The sequence below is a fragment of the Tursiops truncatus genome, chromosome 10 (assembly GCF_011762595.2).
Source record: "Tursiops truncatus isolate mTurTru1 chromosome 10, mTurTru1.mat.Y, whole genome shotgun sequence".
NCBI classification, from domain to species: Eukaryota; Metazoa; Chordata; class Mammalia; order Artiodactyla; family Delphinidae; genus Tursiops; species Tursiops truncatus.
This window is the reverse complement of record NC_047043.1, coordinates 22,160,860-22,182,161: the sequence shown is the minus strand read 5'-3', so window position 1 is coordinate 22,182,161 and position 21,302 is coordinate 22,160,860. Positions and strand designations below refer to the sequence as shown.

Genomic DNA, 21,302 nt, shown 5'->3' with positions numbered 1-21,302 from the left:
CATTTTAAGGGGTTATTGTAATAGTTCTTTGGCTGATGAATTCACAAGCAACATTTGTTGGGTGGAGTATCGGTTGTGAAAGCATGTGCTGGCATGGGACATTGACACGGTGGGGGGTGTCCTATTTTCAGCACTCTGGAAGATTTATTTTCCCAGCATGGGCTGGCAGCATGGAGCAGTTGATTTTTTACCCAAAATGATTCTAAGCAGGGAAATCATTTTAATTTAATCACTTTAAGCTCCGTCCAGCAGCTCTACATAAGGATCATCACTAGAGATTACTTGAGGGTGGAAGATATGACTTCTGTTTCTGTGAGCTGCGTACCCCTTGTTTCATGGTGGAGGTGATTCCATGCATTCCACCACATCTACAGTTACTTCCTCCACTGAAGTTTTGAATTCCTCAAAGTCATCCATGAGGGTTGCATCAACTTCTTCCAAACTCCTGTTAATGTTGATCTTCTGACCTCCTCCTAGGCCATGAATTTTCTTAATGGCATTTAGAACGGTGAATCCTTTCCAGAAGATTTTCAATTTACTTTGCCCAGATCCATCAGAGTAATCACTATCTATGGAGTGGAATCTTAAACCAGTAAATCTGGAATTACCTAGTCAACACTAGTGAGATAATCTGCCTGATAGACCCCTGCCATCCTCCAAAGGAAGGTGACCTTGCCACAAACAATCCACTCTTTGCTAGTAACATCCTTGTCCTGCCCCCTCCTGTCTGTAAAAGTCTTTCACTTTGTACAGCACTTTGGAGCTTCTTTCTATCTGCTAGATGGCATGCTGCCTGATTCATTAATTGTTGAACAAAGCCAATAAGATCTTTTAAATTTATGCAGTTGAATTTTGATTTTTAACAATGTCTAAATTCAAAAATTTTGTTTTTTTCTGAAAACCTTGTAAAGCATAAGCATTTTTCTACAGTCTGTCTTCTCACCCTCTGCCTGGGAATCCCAACCAAACATAAAAACAAGCAAGCAAGCAAAGTCAGTGTTTCCCACTGCTGTCCCAGCAACCCAGGTCTAAGCAGACAGCGTCCTTCTTTAACACTCAACACTGTTCCCTGACAACCACATAGATTGGTTTCCCTGCTGCACTTTAGAAAGACACCTATATTTGGTTACATAACTTCCAACAGTAGGGGATGAAAAATAACTTTTCCTCTACCTTCTAAGGTCTCAGCTGAGCCCCAGTAACAAAAGACAGATTAAGGAAAGAGCAGACATATTTATTAACGTGTATATCTCATATACACATGGGAGACACCCAGGGAAATGAACAATTCTCAAAGAAGCAGCTTAGAATACATGCTTAACTATGATCTTCAGCCAAAAACAAAGAAAGAAGTACGTGAGGAGTTGACCTAGAAAAGCATGGTAAAGGAGGGTACGGTTTGTTATGCAGATTTAAGTCAGGGCCTTCTCCACTGATGAGATTCTCTTATAAGGTTGTGAATTTTGGTCCCAGGAACCATCAGCAAAATCTGAAGACCTGTTAGAACTGCAAATTCTCGGGCCCTACCCCAGACCCACTGAATCAAATTCTGGGGATGATGTCCTCAATTTATATTTCAACGAGCCCTGCAGATGATTCTGATGCACCTAAAGTTTGTGAATGACTGGACTAGTAGGACCAATGCCTTCTGCTCTCTCACCTTAGAGCAAGGGGCCTTTTTTCTCTCCTGCCTAGAGAAAGTGCAGGAGTGATAGGGATCTGGGACACTTCTACTGTTCTGCGCATCCAAATCCCCAGCGTCTTGAGGACCCCCCCTCTGCTGCACTCTTCCTCCCACCTTTCTGCCTCCTGCTCCTCACTTCCCTTCTTGTCTTTCTCCTCCTTCTGTGTTAACTTTCCCAGGATCCTAGTTCATTCCAGTTTCTGTCCCTAGATTTTCAGGCCCAGTTGTTCCCAAACTGGTCTATCTGATTCAACTGAGGGATATTTATTATTTTTTAACATTTATTTTTTTGAAGTATAGTTGATTTACAATGTCGTGTTAATTCCTCCTGTACAGCAAAGTGATTCAGTTATACACATGTATATATACATAGATATACATTCTTTTTTCATATTCTTTTACATTATGGTTTATTACAGAATATTGAATGTAGTTCTCTGTGCTATACAGTAGGACCTTGTTGTTTATCCATTCTATATATAATAGTCTGCATCTGCAAATCCCAAACTCCCAATCCTTCCTTCCCCCCCCTCCCACAAGTCTGTGAGTCTGTTTCTGTTTCACAGATAAGTTCATTTGTGTCATACTTTAGATTCCACATATAAGTGATATCATGTGGTATTTGTCTTTCTCTTTCTGACTTACCTCACTTAAGATGATAACCTCTAGGTCCATCCATGTAGCTGCAAATGGCATTATTTCATTTCTTTTTTATGGTTGAGTAGTATTCCATTGTATATATGTACCACATCTTTATCCATTCCTTTGTCGATGGACATTTAGATGGCTCCCATGTCTTGGCTATTGTAAATAGTGCTGCAATGAACATAGGGGTGCATGTATCTTTTCCAATTACGGTTTTGTCCAGATATATGCCCAGGAGTGGGATTGCTGGATCATATAGCAACTCTTAATTTTAGGTTTTTGAGGAACAAACGTTCTGTTTCCCATAGTGGCTGCACTAATTTACATTCCCACCAACAGTGTAGGAGGTTCCCTTTTCCAATTGAGGGACATTTAAATAACATAAGATTCCCCAGCAGAGCCGGAGATTCTGAGCGCACTCAGCGTCTAGGGAGTGGGGACGGAAGTCCGTAGTTTTATTAAGCTCCTCCAGGTGATGTTCCATCTTTAGGGACCGCAGAAGTGTTGTATAAAAAACACTTATATATCCCTTTAACCTCTGGGTCTGAGGGTCGCCTGTGGCCCATGCTTTGTATGTGGCCCCTTGTCTATCCGACACTCCCCGCCCCGCGTGCAAATCCCCTGGGTCTCGACAGGGTCTGAGTCGCCGGGATGGCCAGGTCCGGAGCTGGGGAGGAGCCGAAAGGAAGATCGTGATTTCAGGTCTTCAAGACTCCCACAGGTGTGAGAGAGAATCAGAAGAAAACTTAGGAAAAGGATTTAGGATTTACCCCAAATACTCATTTCTGGGTTGACCCTCGTACCCAAAGCCAGAGAATGGCGGGAAGCGCCTGATGGCTGAACCTCGGAGAGTAAGGGGTCTAACGACTGCAGGCGCACGGACAAGCCTACTCCTTAAAACGCCTTCCTTCTGCGTACTTTTCACTCCGTGGAGGATTCGGCCCGAAAGGGGGCGCTATAAGGCTGCTCGGTTTCTTTCGCTCCTCTTCCCGGTGCGCGCTTCTCGGTGGTGCTCGCGATCCCAGCCGCCATGCGGTTTCCCGACTCCGAGGCTGGACGCGGGAACCTACCGGAGTCGGGGGCTGCGACCGACGCGGGCCTGTTTACAATGCCCCTTCAGTCTTCTCTCCTACCTGGACCTGAAACCCCATGACACCGTTTAGACTTTCTTCTTTTTATCCTCCTGCATTGTACTCGGTTTTCTGGCAACCTTTTTAAGCAGAGGTCTTATCCCAGACCTTTCCCTGGGGCGGCCAGTCAGGACTGCTCCCTTCTCCACCGGCAGGTGGCCATCGAGCTGGCGTCCGAGAGGGTGACCAGTAGTGGGAGAGCTCAGGACCAGACGGGACTTTCGGTAAAATGTTTAGTTTGCCTTCTCACAGCCTAGCTACAAGACAGTATCCAGTATAGAAAATTCAAAGATTGAATTTGTTGAAGTAAAATTTCTTTGAAAATATAGTAGCGGGTCATAGGAACATTTCTGAGCTTCTTTCAGAAGGAGGGGGTGTAGCTCAGTGGTAGAGCGCGTGCTTAGCATGCACGAGGCCCCGGGTTCAATCCCCGGCACCTCCAGGTTTTTCTCCTTTAACAATTACTATTTTTAGTACTGAATCGTTCCTGGGCGCATTCACGTTTGCTGAGAATGTCCGCCGTCTGGCCTCTTTTCTGATTCTTTTGTTCCCTTCAGGTCTTTTAAGTCACAGAAAAAACAAGGAAAACAAACCGACTCTATTTTGTTTTTAATATGGACGCATTTTTGCTCTAGGGCCGTGGCACCACACTGGGTAGCTGAGTCAACTAGCGAAAGACACGATTAAAGAGGCTGGGGGAGCACCAAACCGCTCAGGACTCCAGAAACCGAAAAACAAGCGAGGTACCAAATTAACAAGCACAATTACATAGTTACGTTTCGCAGTATCATCTAAGGGCAAGAAACACAGAAAGGAGAAAAAACAAGAACAAATGTGAAGTCCATTTGAACTTTTGAAAATGTGAAGGAAATTTTCTTTAGATTCCTTCATTTTCTGAGCTGTTCCTGGGTGAAGGAATAGATCCTCGGAGAGGAAAGCTTTCCTATGGGTTTCCCTACCACTCTCTTCCCATTACAGCCTCCCTTTCTTCTTTTCTCCATCTCTCCGTTTTTATACATTATATGCATTTCTTTGACTTTTTGTTCCTGACTTTTTTTTTTTTTCATTGTTCCTGACTTTAGAGTAACTTTTAAAGTATAATGTAAGCTTTGGATCTAGATAGAAGTTCTTTATTGCGTTAAATAAGTTCTCCCCTTTTTACCTGACTTGAGGTAGCATGTGATTGGCTAATTGTAAAAGATGAGTTAAGGAGGGGAATCAATCAAAAAATAAAGATACACACTCCTACCCCCTATTCTTACCACTCCTGTCTCCATCCCACATTTTGAAGGGCCTCACACATGCACGTGTGAACATCTCACACACACTTCCAAGATTCATACATACCCTTGGCCCTTCCAGGGCCACCTCCTAGGCCTAGGACCATGCACATTAATGTCATGGTCTGCCCCCAGGAGGATAGATTCAGAAGGAGGCCTGTGCAGGGCCTGGAAGAAGGGAGGATCAGAGCTGTTTGAGCAGAGAATTCTAGGAACCCTGGTATCATTAGGGAGATACTTGGCCAGGAGAGGCCCCAGGGCATAAGCACTTTTTGCCCAGGCTAAACCTGCCACTGAGTGTTTGCTCCAGAGTTTAAGGGTATATTTGTGTTTAACAATACCTGAGGGACTTCCCTGACTGTCCAGTGACCCAGGCTCCTTGCCTCCACTGCCAGGGACACGGGTTCGATTCCTGGTCGGAGAACTAATATCCCGCATGCTGCAAGACCTGGACAAAACAAACAAAAACAATACCTGAAACAGTCCTTTCCCGATGTAGTTCTAAGATTAACCTTTCATGCTGTCTTTTCCAAAATTCTCAGTTTCCTGACCCATGTATGTGTGGGTCTGGTAGTATCTCTTGCAACTTGTACCTGCTGGACTGTATACTTGACAATACTTGAAAAATTGGAATGTAATGTAGGGGAGGAAAACATTTTCCTCGACCCTTTTAGGGTCCCTGACTAGGTCTGAAAATTGAAACAATAAAGACAGATAAACAGGAGAAAAGCACGCAAATTTATTTAGTATAAGTTTTATTATGACATGGGAACCCTCATAAGAAAATGAAGACCCAAAGAAGTAGTTAGACCTCTGTATTTTATGCTAGGTTTGAGGCATAGTGGAGAGTCATGGAGGAATATGATAGATGATGAAATAAAATTCATATTTTATGATAAGACAAGAAAAATTTAAACATGAATTTTTTCTCTGCCCTTTTGGGTGTCCTCTCTCCCCTTTAGTGTGTATCGCGCATCTGCATTAACCAGACCTCCTTAGGAGATAACATCCCTCCTTAAACTTGTAAGGGGTCAGGATGACCCACTACTTGCTTTGTACATGCAGATCTAGATTGTGTAAACTGTCACTATGTCATTTGACGTATTTATCAATGACATATTGTCTCAAAAACTTATATAACTGTACTTTGACCTCTAATGGGTGGAACAGTACTCAGAGCTTTCTTTTTTATTATTTTATAAGTTTATTTATTTTATTTATTTATTATTTTTGGCTGCATTGGGTCTTCATTGCTGTGCGCGGGCTTTCTCTAGTTGCAGAGAGCGGGGGCTACTCTTCCTTTGTGATGCGTGGGCTTCTCATTGTGGTGGCTTCTCTTGTTGTGGAGCACAGGCTCTAGGCGCACAGGATTCAGTAGATGCGGCATGCGGGCTCAGTAGTTGTGGCTTGCGGGCTCCAGAGCGAAGGCTCAGCAGTTGTGGTGCAGGGGCTTAATTGCTCCGTGGCATGTGGGATCTTACTGGACCAGGGCTCAAACCCATGTACCCTGCATTGGCAGGCGGATTGTCAACACTGTGCCACCAGGGAAGTTCCTCCTCAGAGCTTTCTGAAAGACTGTCTTCCAGGTTATAATCCTCAGGTTGGCTCAAATAATATTTTCCATTTCTTTCTTAGATCATCTATAGATTAATTTTTCATTGACAGAGGTTAAGGACATTGTGATAAATTTAGCAAGGCTTGTCTTTTAGGGGTCTTCTTTCTTCTTGGCATTCCTTTGTCTTTGGAGATAAGGGTGTTTCTTTCCTGCATACGGAGAGTACCTGTCACAGGTCACCTTTTATGACCTGTTTCAGGAAAAAAAGGTAATGGAGGGAGGTCAGAGTGCCCTTTTTGCTTCTGCTGTTTTCTCAAATTCCTTCAGCTTAAGATATTCAATATGCTAAAGTGTCGTATTTAGGAGTTGTATGTCTGGAACCCTGTCAGTAACAAGATAGAATCTGTCAAAGGAAGAATTGATCTAAACTTTATAGATTTCTCTAAGAACGTTATATGTTAAAGGTTTATGGGGATTTTGTGGCATAGATCATATTATCTTAGTGTTACCTGAAAACTGAGTTCACTTCCTGGTGAGTGTTGAGCCAAAAGACACAACCAAGCCAAAGAGTGGGAGAAGGAAGGATTTACTACTTGCTAGGGAGAACACTGGGAATATTTCTCAGAGCTGTGTCTCCCTGAACGGCAACATTGGAGAAGTTTTAAGTTAAGGGTACATGCATATTCACGAAGGGGCTCAAGCAGAGGAGAATTCAGCATAGAATCGGGGCAAAGGTTGACAGAGTCCAGGCTCTAGTTGATTGAAGTCACAAGGGTCACCAAAGGTCAGCATTATCGTTCCTTAGGTTCCAGTTAGTCTGGTGGTTGAGCGCTAGAGAAGGTTTGGATCCGCAGGACAGTTCAAGAATGTGCTTCAGGCTAATCTTTACCTTTAAAACAAAACTGGGAGTCTTTACAACTGATATATTGCCTCTGATATGGTTATTTCCCTGTTCTGATAATAGCTGTTAGTTCTTATATTCTTTTGTTCCCCTTAAAATCATTAACTACTGAGACTTCTTCTTCTGCAAGGGCAAGCACTGTGGCCAGGCTTAGATCACAAAATGGCTTAGGCCTAAAATGGCTTCTCTTATGTCAAGAAAGCCATGCCTGGTTCTCTTTCTCCGTGGACCCCCTACCGAATCTGCCTACGTTAGGGCTGTTAAATTAATCGAACAAGGAGACCAATAGACTGAGGTGGCTCTAATGTCCACATAAGCAAACTAAACCTAAGGCTGTAAATGCTTCAAGGTTACAAAATAGAAACAATAAGGACAACCCGTCACAAACAGCCAACTAGGCTTTGAGCTATAGCCAATCAAATAATTTTCTTTCTCTGCTTCTGTACCTTCTTTATATAAGTCTTTCCCCTAGCTCTTGTCAGAAGATATGTTAAAGAAAGCTCTTCTGAAAACTTGAAAATGTTGATTTAAAAAAAACATGAATTTATACTACTTTCTCAAAGTTTTGAGAATGATAAGAACAATGAAATGTATGTCTTAATGGGAGAATCTTAAGAATCTCACCTCTAAAGTGAATTTCTCTGTCAATTAAGAGTGCTAAAGGTATTTCCCAAATAGAGAAATAAACTCTGTAAACTGTAAAAGATACTATATATTGGTAACAGAGCTGTTGCCCTAGTCACACTTCAAGTGCTCGATAGCCACATGTGGCTAATAGCTACCATTTGGACAGCACAGATCCACAACATTTCCATTGTTGTAAAAAGTTCTGTTGGACCACACTAAGTTAAAATATTAGTCTTTTGGAAGAGAGAGCTTCACTCCAAACAAAAATTATACAATTTTACTTTTCAAGATATTATTGAAACATAATAAATTTTTTAAAAATTTGGACCACTGAATGAAATCTATTTGTAAATACCCAGATGGTCTTTGAGATAAAGGATTGAAGCCTTGCCATAACTTTAGTTCTTTTCTTTTTTGGAAGGGGAGGTATGATAAATACAGATAGAAAAGATTCAGCTACCCAGAGAGCTTCTTGGGTAAAGTTTTCCTAACCATAACTTTGGAAAGTTTGGAGGAATTTGTCCTCACCATTATAAGTGCTTTTATGTTATTGGTAATTTAAGCATCAAAGTTCTGGAGAATGACTTAGGCGCCACCAGGTGGTCATCTCGGGAACACCAAAATCCTTTGCTATGTATGAGAGTTTTGAGATGGCCAATATCTTTCTGTAATGGTAGATTGTTGTTTTTGAGTATGTCCTTCTGGAGTCTTAAAATCATATTGAGAAGCTGTTTTTACAATACATTTTTATTTAGCTTCAAATTTCTGCCTTTAGAATAGTATTCACTATTCATAATTGAGCTATTTTTCAGATGCTATTTTCTCTAATAAATCATTAACATTTTCCAATTTTTAATTGAGGTTCCCAAGACAGATAAAAATCTCTGTGTTTCCATATTATAGCATTCCAAAATCACAAAAACTCGAAGTCATATGTGCTCTCAGTATAGATGATAACTCTTAAATCTTTAGCAAAGATGCTCACATTAGAACTATTAGTCCAGTCATCTGAGTAGATGTTGGCAAAGGGGTAGCTTCCTTTACAGTTTAAGAAGTTGCAGTGTCTCCAGCACAGAGTATACCTTGAAATTTTAAAGATATGAACCATTGACAATGAATTGTCTGGGGGAATATCAATCAGCACATGGAAGTCAGGATATACTCCCCCTTTCTCTATCTGACAAAAGGATCAAAGGAGGATCATTAATATAGTCATATCAATAGATAATTCTGGTCACCGCAGTCTTCTTCATCAGCTTTTAAATACACTCATGTCTGACCTCACCAGACCTCTTGCCTCTGAAGAGCTTGGCAGTCAGCACAGTCAACAGCCTCTTCCAGCCTGCATCTTAATAGGATTCTGTTTTAGAATTTCCGCTTTTGAATATTCTTGCTCATATGATCCATGTCTTTTCATAGCCTACAAAAACTGGTGAATCAGAGGAAGCTTTTTTCTCTGCTTGGGTATTTCTCTTGTCGTTTCCTCCGGACTATGTTTAAACACTAAGCTTTCCTTAGGGAGAACCACCATGTACACCATCCTTGCCATGAAGGAGAGCGAGGTGCTGCCTGCAGCACAGAGGGACAACTGCAGAGACTAACAAATGTGCCAACGTGAGAAGAACCATAAGTTCTAAGTGAATATGACTGCTTGGTCTCAGGGACAGTGAAGTGAGAGGGACCTAGTGTATTAAAGCAGTTCCCCACTTACTTTAAATCATGCTTCAGGTCAAAAGCCTAAAGAGGACCAACTGGGATTGAAATCAGAATCTTCTATCAGTCTTTTAACCAGAAAATAAAAAGGCAACAAAACTCTTGTCATCTATGAATACATTTTTCTCCCATTTTTTGATTGAAAACAGCTGTATAGAATCAAGTACAGTATATGGAATCAATGGCTTTTCTCTCCTCAACCAAATTATTTTACCTTCTACTCTCAGTCCTGATTTTCAGTACAGGCCCAGAGATGTGGAGGCTCAGACTCAGAGGAAAAAGACCCTTGAATTTTGGGCTCCCATATTATCAAGCTCTCTTATCTGTTCCATGCCATTATTTTGTTTCTGATAACTTCAGAGTCCCCTGAAGCCAACAGATTCAATGTAAAGTGGAAAGAAAGAGGCTTATTTTTTTTTAAATTTATTTTATTTTTGGCTGTGTTGGGTCCTTGTTGCTGTGAGCAGGCTTTCTCTAGTTGCAGTGAGCGGGGACTGCTCTTCATTGCAGTGCGTGGGCTTCTCATTGCAATGGCTGTAAGTGCACAGGCTCAGTAGTTGTGGCGCAGGGGCTTAGTTGCTCCGCGGCATGTGGGATCTTCCCGAACTAGGGCTCGAACCCATGTGCCCTGCATTGGCAGGTGGATTCTTAACCACTGCACCACCAGGGAAGCCCCCTACTTTGTTATTGATGACACAAATAATCTTTTTATATGGTGTAAACATTAACTTAGAGTTATAATTAATTCTTATGCTTTTGTTTTTTAAATTCTATGCCAGATTTAAAAGTGACTTGTACACCTACATCATAAATTTTACAGGATTCTATATTTATCTATATGTTTGCCTTTACCAGGGAGTTGTATATTTTCATTCAGTTTTGTATTCTGTTTATCACCTTGCTCAACTTGAAGGATTCCCTTCAGCATTTCAGCTGGGGGCAGGGACAGTGGCATACTTCTTTATGACTGGCACTCCTGTTATAGTAGCTGGATGCTGGGCAAGAAGCAATAGCCTCAGGTCTTCTTGGCATCTCTCTCCTGGCCTGGAACCTCTGTCTCATGCTGGGCATAAAGGGGCCCCAGTATTTTCAGGCCTCCAATAAAATAGAACCTCTTTTCCATGAGTGGGGACTCGGTGAAAGACAGGAGCCCTCACCTCTTGGCTGTACTTGTCCAGAACTTAACCTCTGCAAGAACGAGCTGAGGGCAGGATTAGAAATGGAGGGAAGATATTATAGTTCTCCAAGTGGAAAGCGGGTGGGGGGTAGGGGGCATGGAGCCCTGTTTTCTTGGCTGTATAGTTCGGAGTACAGGTTCCATCAGGCTGGCCTGGGGAGGGAGTAGGCTGTGACTCAAATGCCACAGATCTTCATTGTTATAACTGAATTCTAATATATTTTCTTTCTTTTTGGTTTTAGAATTTTAGAATTTTATTTATTTTTTTATACAGCACGTTCTTATTAGTTATCCGTTTTATACATATTAGTGTATACATGTCAACCCAATCTCCTAATTCATCCCACCACCACCACTCCCCTGCCACTTTTGCCCCTTGGTGTCCATAAGTTTGTTCTCTACATCTGTGTCTCTATTTCTGCCTTGCAAACTGGTTCATCTGTACCATTTTTCTAGATTCCACATATATGCATTAATATACAATATTTGCTTTTCTCTTTCTGACTTACTTCACTCTGTATGACAGTCTCTAGATACATCCACATCTCTACAAATGACCCAATTTCGTTCCTTTTTATGGCTGAGCAATATTTCATTGTCTACATGTACCACATCTTCTTTATCCATTTGTCTGTCGATGGGCATTTAGGTTGCTTCCATGACCTGGCTATTGTAAATAGTGCTGCAATGAACACTGGGGTGCATATGTCTTTTTGAATTATGGTTTTCTCTGGGTATATGCCCACTAGTGGGATTGCTGGGTCATACGGTAATTCTATTTTTAGTTGTTTTTTTTTTAACATCTTTATTGAAGTATAATTGCTTTACAATGGTGTGTTAGTTTCTGCTTTATAACAGAGTGAATCAGTTATACATATGTCCCCATATCTCTTCCCTCTTGCATCTCCCTCCCTCCCTATCCCACCCCTTTAGGTGGTCACAAAGCACCGAGCTGATCTCCCTGTGCTATGCGGCTGCTTCCCACTAGCTATCTATTTTATGTTTGGTAGTGTACATATGTCCATGCCACTCTCTCACTTTGTCCCAGTTTACCCTTCCCCCTCCCTGTATCCTCAAGTCCATTCTCTAGTAGGTCTGTGTCTTTATTCCTGTCTTGCCCCTAGGTTCTTCATGACCTTTTTTGTTCTCCAGAGTTTGTTGTTTGTAGATTTTCTGATGATGCCCATTCTAACTGGTGTGAGGTGATACCTCACTGTAGTTTTGATTTGCATTTCTCTAATAATTAGTGATGTTGAGCAGCTTTTCATGTGCTTCTTGGCCATCTGTATGTCTTCTTTGGAAAAATGTCTATTTAGGTCTTCTGCCCATTTTTTTTTTGCGGTACGTGGGCCTCTCACTGTGTGGCCTCTCCCGTTGCAAAGCACAGGCTCCGGACACGCAGGCCCAGCGGCCATGGTTCATGGGCCCAGCCGCTCCGTGGCATGTGGGATCCTCCCGGACCGGGGCACGAACCCGTGTCCCCTGCATCGGCAGGTGGGCTCTCAACCACTTGTGCCACCAGGGAAGCCCCTCTGCCCATTTTTTGACTGGGTTGTTTTGTTTTTTTAATATTGAGCTGCATGAGCTGTTTATGCATTTTGGAGATTAATCCTTTGTCTGTTGATTCATTTGCAAATATTTTCTCCCATTCTGAGGGTTGTCTTTTTGTCTTGTTTGGAGTTTCCTTTGCTGTACAACAGCTTTTAAGTTTCATTAGGTCCCACTTGTTTATTTTTGGTTTTATTTCCATTACTCTAGGAGGTGGATCAAAAAAGATCTTGCTATGATTTATGTCAGAGTGTTCTTACTATGTTTTCCTCCAGGAGTTTTATAGTGTCCAGTCTTACATTTAGGTCTTTAATCCATTTTGAGTTTATTTTTGTGTATGGTGTTAGGAAGTGTTCTAATTTCATTCTTTTACATGTAGCTGTCCAGTTTTCCCAGCACCACTGATTGAAGAGACTGTCTTTTCTCCATTGTATATCCTTGCCTCCTTTGTCATAGATTAGTTGACCATAGGTGCATGAGTTTATCTCTGGGCTTTCTATCCTGTTCCATTGATCTATATTTCTGTTTTTATGCCAGTACCCTATTGTCTTGATTACTGTAGCTTTGTAGTATAGTCTGAAGTCAGGGAGTCTGATTCCTCCAGCTCCGTTTTTTTCCCTCAAGACTGCCTTTGCTATTCAGGGTCTTTTGTGTCTCCATACAAATTTTAAGATATTTTGTTCTAGTTCTGTAAAAAATGCCATTGGTAATTTGATAGGGATTGTGTTGAATCTGTAGATTGCTTTGGGTAGTACAGTGATTTTCACAACATTGATTCTTCCAATCCAAGAACATGGTATATCTCTCCATCTGTTTGTGTCATGTTTGATTTCATCAGTGTCTTATGGTTTTCTGAGTACAGGTCTTTTACCTCTTTAGGAAGGTTTATTCCTAGGTATTTTATTCTTTTTGTTGCAATGGTGAATGGGGTTATTTCCTTAATTTCTCTTTCTGGTCTTTCATTGTTAGTGTATAGGAATGCAAGAGATTTCTGTGCATTAATTTTGTATCCTGCAACTTTACCAAATTCATTGATTAGCTCTAGTAGTTTTCTGGTGGCATCTTTAGGATTCTCTATGTATAGTATCATGTCATCTGCAAACGGTGACAGTTTTACTTCTTCTTTTCCAATTTGGATTCCTTTTATTTCTTTTTCTTCTCTGATTACCGTGGCTAGGACTTCCAAGACTATGCTGAATCATAGTGGTGAGAGTGGACATCCTTCTCTTGTTCCTGATCTTAGAGGAAATGCTTTCAGTTTTTCACCATTGAGAATGATGTTTGCTGTGGGTTTGTTGTATATGGCCTTTATTATGTTGAGGTAGGTTCCGTCTATGCCCACTTTCTGGAGGGCATTTATCATAGATGGGTGTTGAATTTTGTCAAAAGCTTTTTCTGCATCTATTGAGATGATCATATGGTTTTTATTCTTCAATTTGTTAATATGGTGTATCACATTGATTGATTTACATATATTGAACAATCCTTGCATCTCTGGGATCAATCCCACTTGATCATGGTGTATGATCCTTTTAATGTGCTGTTGGATTCTGTTTGCTAGTAGTTTTTGAGGATTTTTGCATCTATATTCATCAGTGATATTGGTCTGTAATTTTCTTTTTTTGTAGTACCTCTGTCTGGTTTTGGTATCAGGGTGATGGTGGCCTCATAGAATGAGTTTGGGAGTGTTTTTTCCTCTGCAATTTTTTGGAAGATTTTGAGAAGGGTGGGTGTTAGCTCTTCTCTAAATGTTTGATAGAATTCACCTGTGAAGCCATCTGGTCCTGGACTTCTGTTTGTTGGAAGATTTTTAATCACATTTTCAGTTTCAGTGCTTGTGACTGGTCTGTTTATATTTTCTATTTCTTTCTGGTTCAGTCTTGGAAGTTTGTATCTTTCTAAGAATTTGGCCATTTCTTCCATGTTGTCCTTTTTATTGGCATAGAGTTGCTTGTAGTAGTCTCTTCTGATGCTTTGTATTTCTGTGGTGTCTGTTGTAACTTCTCCTTTTTCATTTCTAATTTTATTGATTTGAGTCCTCTCCCTCTTTTTCTTGATGAGTCTGGCTAAAGGTTTATCAATTTTGTTTATCTTCTCAAAGAACCAGCTTTTAGTTTTATTGATCTTTGCTCTTGTTTTCTTTGTTTCTATTTCATTTATTTCTGCTCTGATCTTTATGATTTCTTTCCCTCTACTAACTTTGGGTTTTGTTTGTTCTTCTTTCTCTACTTCCTTTAGGTGTAAGGTTAGATTGTTTATTTGAGATTTTTCTTGTTTCTTGAGGTAGGCTTGTATTGCTATAAACTTCCCTCTTGGAACTGCTTTTGCTGCATCTCATAGGTTTTGGATCATCATGTTTTCATTGTCATTTTTCTCTAGATATTTTTTGATTTCCTCTTTGATTTCTTCAGTGATCTCTTGGTTATTTAGTAATGTATTGTTTAGCCTCCATGTGTTTGCGTTTTTTACGTTTTCCCCCCCGTAACAGTTCTAATCTCATAGCGTTGTGGTCAGAAAAGATGCTTGATATGATTTCAGTTTTCTTAAATTTACCGAGGTTTGATTTGTGACCCAAGGTGTGATCTATCCTGGAGAATGTTCCGTGTGCACTTGAGAAGAAAGTGTATTCTGCTGTTTTTGGATGGAATGTCCTGTAAATATCAATTAAATCAATCTGGTCTTTTGTGTCATTTAAAGCTTGTGTTTCCTTATTAATTTTCTGTCTGGATGATCTGTTCATTGGTGTAAGTGAGCTGTTAAAATCCCCCACTATTATTGTGTTACTGTCGATTTCCTCTTTCTTAGCTGTTAGCATTTGCCTTATGTATTGAGGTGCTCCTATGTTGGGTGCATATATATTTATAATTGTTATATCTTCTTGGATTGATCCCTTGATCATTATGTAGGGTCCTACCTTGTCTCTTGTAACATTCTTTATTTTAAAGTTTATTTTATCTGATATGAGTATTGCTACTCCAGCTTTCTTTTGATTTCCATTTGCATGGAATATCTTTTTCCATCCCCTCACTTTCAGTCTGAATGTGTCCGTAGGGCTGAAGTGGGTGTCTTGTAGACAGCATATATAGGGGTCTTGTTTTTGTATCCATTCAGCAAGCCTGTGTCTTTTTGTTGGAGCATTTAATCCATTCACATTTAAGGTAATTTTTGATATGTATATTCCTATTATCATTTTCTTAATTGTTATGGGTTTGTTTTTGTAGGTCCTTTTCTTCTCTTGTGTTTCCCACTTAGAGAAGTTCCTTTAGCATTTGTTGTAGAGCTGGTTTTGTGGTGCTGAATTCTCTTAGCTTTTGCTTGTCTGTAAAGCTGTTGATTTCTCCATCGACTCTGAATGAGATCCTTGCCGGGTAGAGTAATCTTGGTTGTAGGTTCTTCCCTTTCATCACTTTAAATATATTGTGCCACTCCCTTCTGGCTTGTAGAGTTTCTGCTGAGAAATCAGCTGTTAACATTATGGGAGTTCCCTTGTATGTTATTTGTCGTTTTTCCCTTGTTGCTTTTAATAATTTTTCTTTGTCTTTAATTTTTGTCAATTTGATTACTATGTGTCTTGGTGTGTTTCTCCTTGGGTTTATCCTGCCTGGTGCTCTCTGTGCTTCCTGGGCCTGGGTGGCTATTTCCTTTCCCGTGTTAGAGAAGTTTTTGACTATAATCTCTTCAAATATTATCTCGGGTCCTTTCTCTCTCTCTCACGTTATGGGACCCCTATAATGTGAATGTTGGTGCATTTAACATTGTCCCAGAGGTCTCTTAGGCTGTCTTCATTTCTTTTCATTCTTTTTTCTTTATTCTGTTCCACAGCAGTGAATTCCACCATTCTGTCTTCCAGGTCACTTATCCGTTCTTCCACCTCAGTTATTCTGCTATTGATTCCTTCTAGTGTATTAATGACAGCAACATAACTACTTATTTGATTAATTACATAAACACAAAGAGGTCATAATTACAATACCAAAATCACAATTAACAAATGATTACTTAAAATAGTGTAGTAATCATTTTTTTTCACTTCTTTTTGTCCTTAAGGTATTACCTTTCTCTCCATATAAGTAAGGCTTTTTTTGGTTGTTTTTTGTTTGTTTGATTGTTTGTTTTGAGAAACAAAATTTAGTTTATCCTTCTGTGTTCCATTTTACAGTGGCATTATATTGATGTGCCATAGTTGTCTCAGTTTTTCCTTTTGATGCATATTTGGATCATTTCTCATCTTTTGCTTTATAAATAGTGATATGATAAATAGTCCTATGCATCTACTTACCTTTTTATTTTTGCCACTATATCTTTGGATAGCTTCCTAGAAGAGAGATTTATGGGTCAAAGGGTAAATAAATATGTAATTTTTCTAGATACTGCAAATCGCCTTCCCTTAGGATTGTATTCCTACCAGCAATCCACAGATGGACTAATGTCTCTGCAACCTTGAACAACAGAATATGCTATCCAACCTGTAGATTTTTGCCAATCTGATAGGCGAAAAAATTGTATCATAGTGTTAACTTAGTTGTATCTCCCTTATTATGAGTGAAATTGAGCATTTTTTTCATATAGTTAAGAACCATTTGTATTTCCTCCCCTTAACTCTTTATTCATATCTCTAAACTATTTTTTCTATGGATTTGTTGGCCTTTTACTCCTTTTAAAAATTTTATTTATGTAGAAGGAATAGTAACCATTTATCATAATATAAATTGCTAATAATTTTTTCAGCCTATTATCATTTGCTTCTTTGATTATGGTGTTTTTTGTAATGCAAAAATTTTTCCTTTAATGTTTGTATAATCATATTTATAAATATTTAGAATATTGCTTTTAGATTTGGGGCCATATTAGGTAATTTTGCTACTCCTTAGGTTATAGAGGAGTTCACATATGTTTTCTTTTTGTATTTGTATAGTTTCATTTTTTTTAACATTAAAATTTTTAATACATATGGAATTTATCCTGGTATGCAAGGTGAGAAATGTATTCAATTTAATCCTTATTCATGTGACTATTCAATTATCTCAGTGCTAACAAATTTAGAAGTTCATCTTTCCTTTGTTGATATGAGTTACTGCTTTTATTGTAAACTACTTTTTATTTGCAACTGGTTTTGTTATGGGATTTTTTGTTCTCTGTATCAATAACAAACAATTCCAGTTACAGAGGTTTTATGGTATGTTTTAAGCCTGTTGGGCTAGCTCTCCCTCCTTGCTTTTTTGCTCATTATATTAGCGGTTTCCTGGCTATTTTTTTTTGTTTTGTTTTTTTTTGTTTGTTTGTTTGTTTTGCTGTACACGGGCCTCTCACTGTTGTGGTCTCTCCCGTTGCGGAGCACAGGCTCCGGACGCGCAGGCTCAGCGGCCATGGCTCACGGGCCCAGCCGCTCCGCGGCATGTGAGATCTTCCCGGACCCGGGCACAAACCCGTGTCCCCTGCATCGGCAGGCGGACTCTCAACCACTGCGCCACCAGGGAAGCCCATCCTGGCTATTACTGATGGCTTGTTTTTCTAAGTAAACTTTATAAAAATTACTCAGTTCCAGAAAAAAAGTGATGGCATTTTTATTGGGATTGCATTAAATTAATAAATTATCTTAGGAATAAATGACAATTATATGAAGTTGTGTCTTTTTCTATTAGAATATTATATATTTTTACAATGTTCAAGTATATTTTTGTGACTTCAAGGAGTATATTAGAGTTTTATTCATATAGATTTTGGAAATTTTTAAAGTTTATACTCAGGAATTTTTTTCTTTTAAAATTTTATTTCCTTTTCCCTTTACTCCCCTCCCCACCCTCCCTGCTTCCTTCCTCCCACCCCCTTTTCCCTTTCTTTGCTGTTGTTAATGGCTTCCTCTATTGTGTTTTTTATATATATATATATATATATATATATATATATATATATATATATATTTTTTTTTTTTTTTTGGTGTATGTAAAGGGTATTGATTTTTGTGTGTTATTTTTCTAACCTGCCACTTCACTAAAATCTCTTATTGTTTCATAGTTTTTCTTTTTTTTTGATTTTTCAGATACATAATTATAACTGAATCATAACATCGTTTTTCCTACTTCTTTCAATTCTTATGCCCTTAACTGTCTTGTTAATTGCTTTGACAACTGTCTCCAACTTAATATTAAATAGCAGTAGAAATACTGAATATTATTTTTTCCTGCCCGCAAAGCCTCTAGTGTTGCTCAATTAACTAAAATGCTAGTTTTGGGCCTGAAGTATTTTATCATGTTGAGAAATGTCCATCAATTCTTATTTTATTGAGTGCTTTTGGCACATTTGTATTAATTTCTTAAGGCTGTCATAACAAGGTACCACTAACTGGGTGGCTTAGAACAATAGGAATTTATTCTCTCATAGTTCTCTAGCCCAGAAGTCCAAAAACAAGGTGTTAGCAGGGCCATGCTCCCTCTGAGGTCTCTAGTGAAGAATGCTTTTTTGCCTCATGTTAGTTTCTGGTGTCTCCTGGCAATCCTTGGATTGTAGCTGCATCACTCTAATCTCTGCCTCCATCGTCACATGGCCTTTTTCCCTTTGTATATCTCTGTCTCTGCATGTTTTCCTCCTGTAAGGACATCAGTCATTGGATTTAGGGCTCACCCTAATCCAATACGATGTCTTTTTAACTAATTACATCTTCAAAGACCCTATTACTAAATAAGGTCACATTTTCAGGTTTTGAGTCCACAGGAATTTTTGGAGGACACTATTCAACCCACTACAATGTGAAATATATGTTGGCTTTTGTCAGTGTCTATTGTGCAGCTCTTGGAGATGATCATGTATGTTTTTTCTCATTACCTTTATCAATTTGATGGATTATATTAATGTTTTTAAAGATAAACCAGAGCTGGACAGTAGCTAGAGTGGTAAAAACAGATTTCATTCAGGAATATTGCAATGGGCAGAAGGCCTCAATATGGAACCAGGATCAATTCCAAATACAGCATAGCCAAGTGGGAATTTATAACTAAGCAGAAGGGTGGAGTGGGGGTGAGGGTCAGTGGATAGAAAATTACTAAGAAGAAACATCAGAGGTGAGGAAGAATTCTGGCTAAACCAACCAAACAGGATTCTTGTTGAAAGTAGGCCAAGGTGATCAGACATCACCCAGGGGATGGCAGCGGATGAAGAACACAATTAGATATCAAGGGTGACCAGACATGGAGGATAGAGGAGTCTATCCAAACCAACCTAACAGGATTCTTGCTAAAATTGGACAACACAGAGAGGAAAACAGAAATCCAAAAGTCAAGGCCTATTTGAAAAAGAGTTCAGGGAATCCTGAGTAGAGCTTGGTAGAGGAGAGAATCTTTGTTAATGTCTTCCTTAATAATGAGTGATCTTTGCATTTCTGGAATAAACCCCACTTGGATGTTCTGTATTATGTGAAATTAGACTATAGTTTTCATTTTCTGTGTGAACTTAGAAAGTTTGTGATGAACGCTATACTCACTTTATAAAATGAATTGGAGGGGCTCCTTTTTCTGTGCTTTGAAAATTTAAGTTGCATCATGATTCTCTGATATTTAACAGTTTGGTAAAATTTCTTTGTGAAAGTATTTGTGCTTGGTGCCCTTTTGGGGGACATACCTATTCAACTGTTTTTCTATTTTTCTATAGTAATGGTCTGTTTAGACTTTCTGTCTCTACAAGAAGTAATTTGGGTATAATGCATTTATAAAATCCACTTCATCTAAAGTTTTTAAATCATTTGCTGAGTTGTGTCTTATGATTTTAAAAATGTTTTTCTGTTTTGATAGTTATTTTCTCCCATCAGTTCTAATTTTGTGTATTTGCACTTATTTTCACTCTTCTTGATTAGGATGGTTAGAGGTTTGTCTATTTTGTTGACTTTTCAAATAACCAGCTTTTTTCTTTATTAGTTCTACTTTTAAAAAACTCATTTTCTGAGTTTGTCTTTATAAACCCTTCCTTCTTCATTCTTTTTGGCTTATTTTGTTCATTTTCTAACATCTTGAACTGAGTGTTTGATTCGTTGTCATTTTATTAATGGCCTTTTCATCTCTGATTGGAGAAGTATTATTTACCGCATTACCTTATTATGTCTTTTGCCCGTATAAGCGACTTCTCCAATCTTATCTGAGGCTCTGTCGGTTTGTGGGGCTGAAAGCGAGAGGCTCAGAACCTCAGAGAAGGATGTAGTTAGTGAACCAGTCCCACCGTGCGGAGGGTTTTACAGAGGGTTAATGTGCATCACAGGTGTAGCCTTCCTAATGGCCTTCAGTTCCACCCCCAAGGGGGGCGCGATCATAGCCCATGCGCCCTCTTTCCTCGGCGACCAAAACAAACAGCTCTCCATTTGTCCTACCGTCTTCTCTCCCCTCTGAAGCTCATATGGTCTCTATTTTTGCATCCCCCGCATTATACTTTGTGGCTTTCTGGCAGCCCTTTCAAGCGTCAAGGAAAGAGGAAAGGAGGGAGTGAAAATAGGAGAGAAAATATTTCATCCCGTGGTTTTCTAGAGGCGTCAAGGAAGTGACTCCAGACTGATTGGAGCGAAAAGGTCCCAGGACCACCAATAAGGGCTTTCCGTCTAGAATGCAACTTACTCTTTTAGCAAAGCATGTCATAGGACCTAGATTTAGGTTCCAAATTTAAGATTTCGGAAATAAGCGAAATTAGGTAGATTGGACTTTAGCTTGTTATTAATTCTTGTAAAACCTACTCAAAATGGCTATGTTGTGTTTTGTATATATTCCCGAGGGCGCAGTGGGAGCGAGGGGGTGTAGCTCAGTGGTAGAGCGCGTGCTTAGCATGCACGAGGCCCCGGGTTCAATCCCCGGCACCTCCACTTTTGAAAGTTCTTGTTTCTCTCCCCATTTTACTTTTTTTCCCTGCTCAAAAAGAAAGTAAACCGATTTCGCAACTATTTGCTATCAGTATTGGCGCTGCCCTGTTTCTACTTCTCGGGTTTGGCAACACCCAGGGTGGCTGTGAAAGGAGGAAAAGATGGAACGAGAAGACAAAGTCTGGGCCCATCCAGCAGCTCGAGATTCC

General features: G+C 39.6%; 1 long non-coding RNA gene and 2 other non-coding genes across 3 annotated transcripts in view; all 3 read left to right on the top strand.

The window, feature by feature from the left end:
• The first annotated feature begins 3,366 nt into the window (after window positions 1-3,366).
• The window catches only part of LOC141279709 (uncharacterized), a 39,299-nt gene continuing 21,363 nt past the window's right edge, over window positions 3,367-21,302 (top strand). Inside the window, exons 1-2 of the long non-coding RNA XR_012334380.1 lie at window positions 3,367-3,683; window positions 4,095-4,202. This is a non-coding gene — a long non-coding RNA (uncharacterized lncRNA). The remainder of the gene's footprint in view (window positions 3,684-4,094; window positions 4,203-21,302) is intronic.
• TRNAA-AGC (transfer RNA alanine (anticodon AGC)) lies at window positions 3,830-3,901 on the top strand. Its single transcript has one exon. It is a non-coding gene; the product is annotated as a tRNA-Ala (tRNA).
• TRNAA-AGC (transfer RNA alanine (anticodon AGC)) lies at window positions 21,025-21,096 on the top strand. Its single transcript has one exon. It is a non-coding gene; the product is annotated as a tRNA-Ala (tRNA).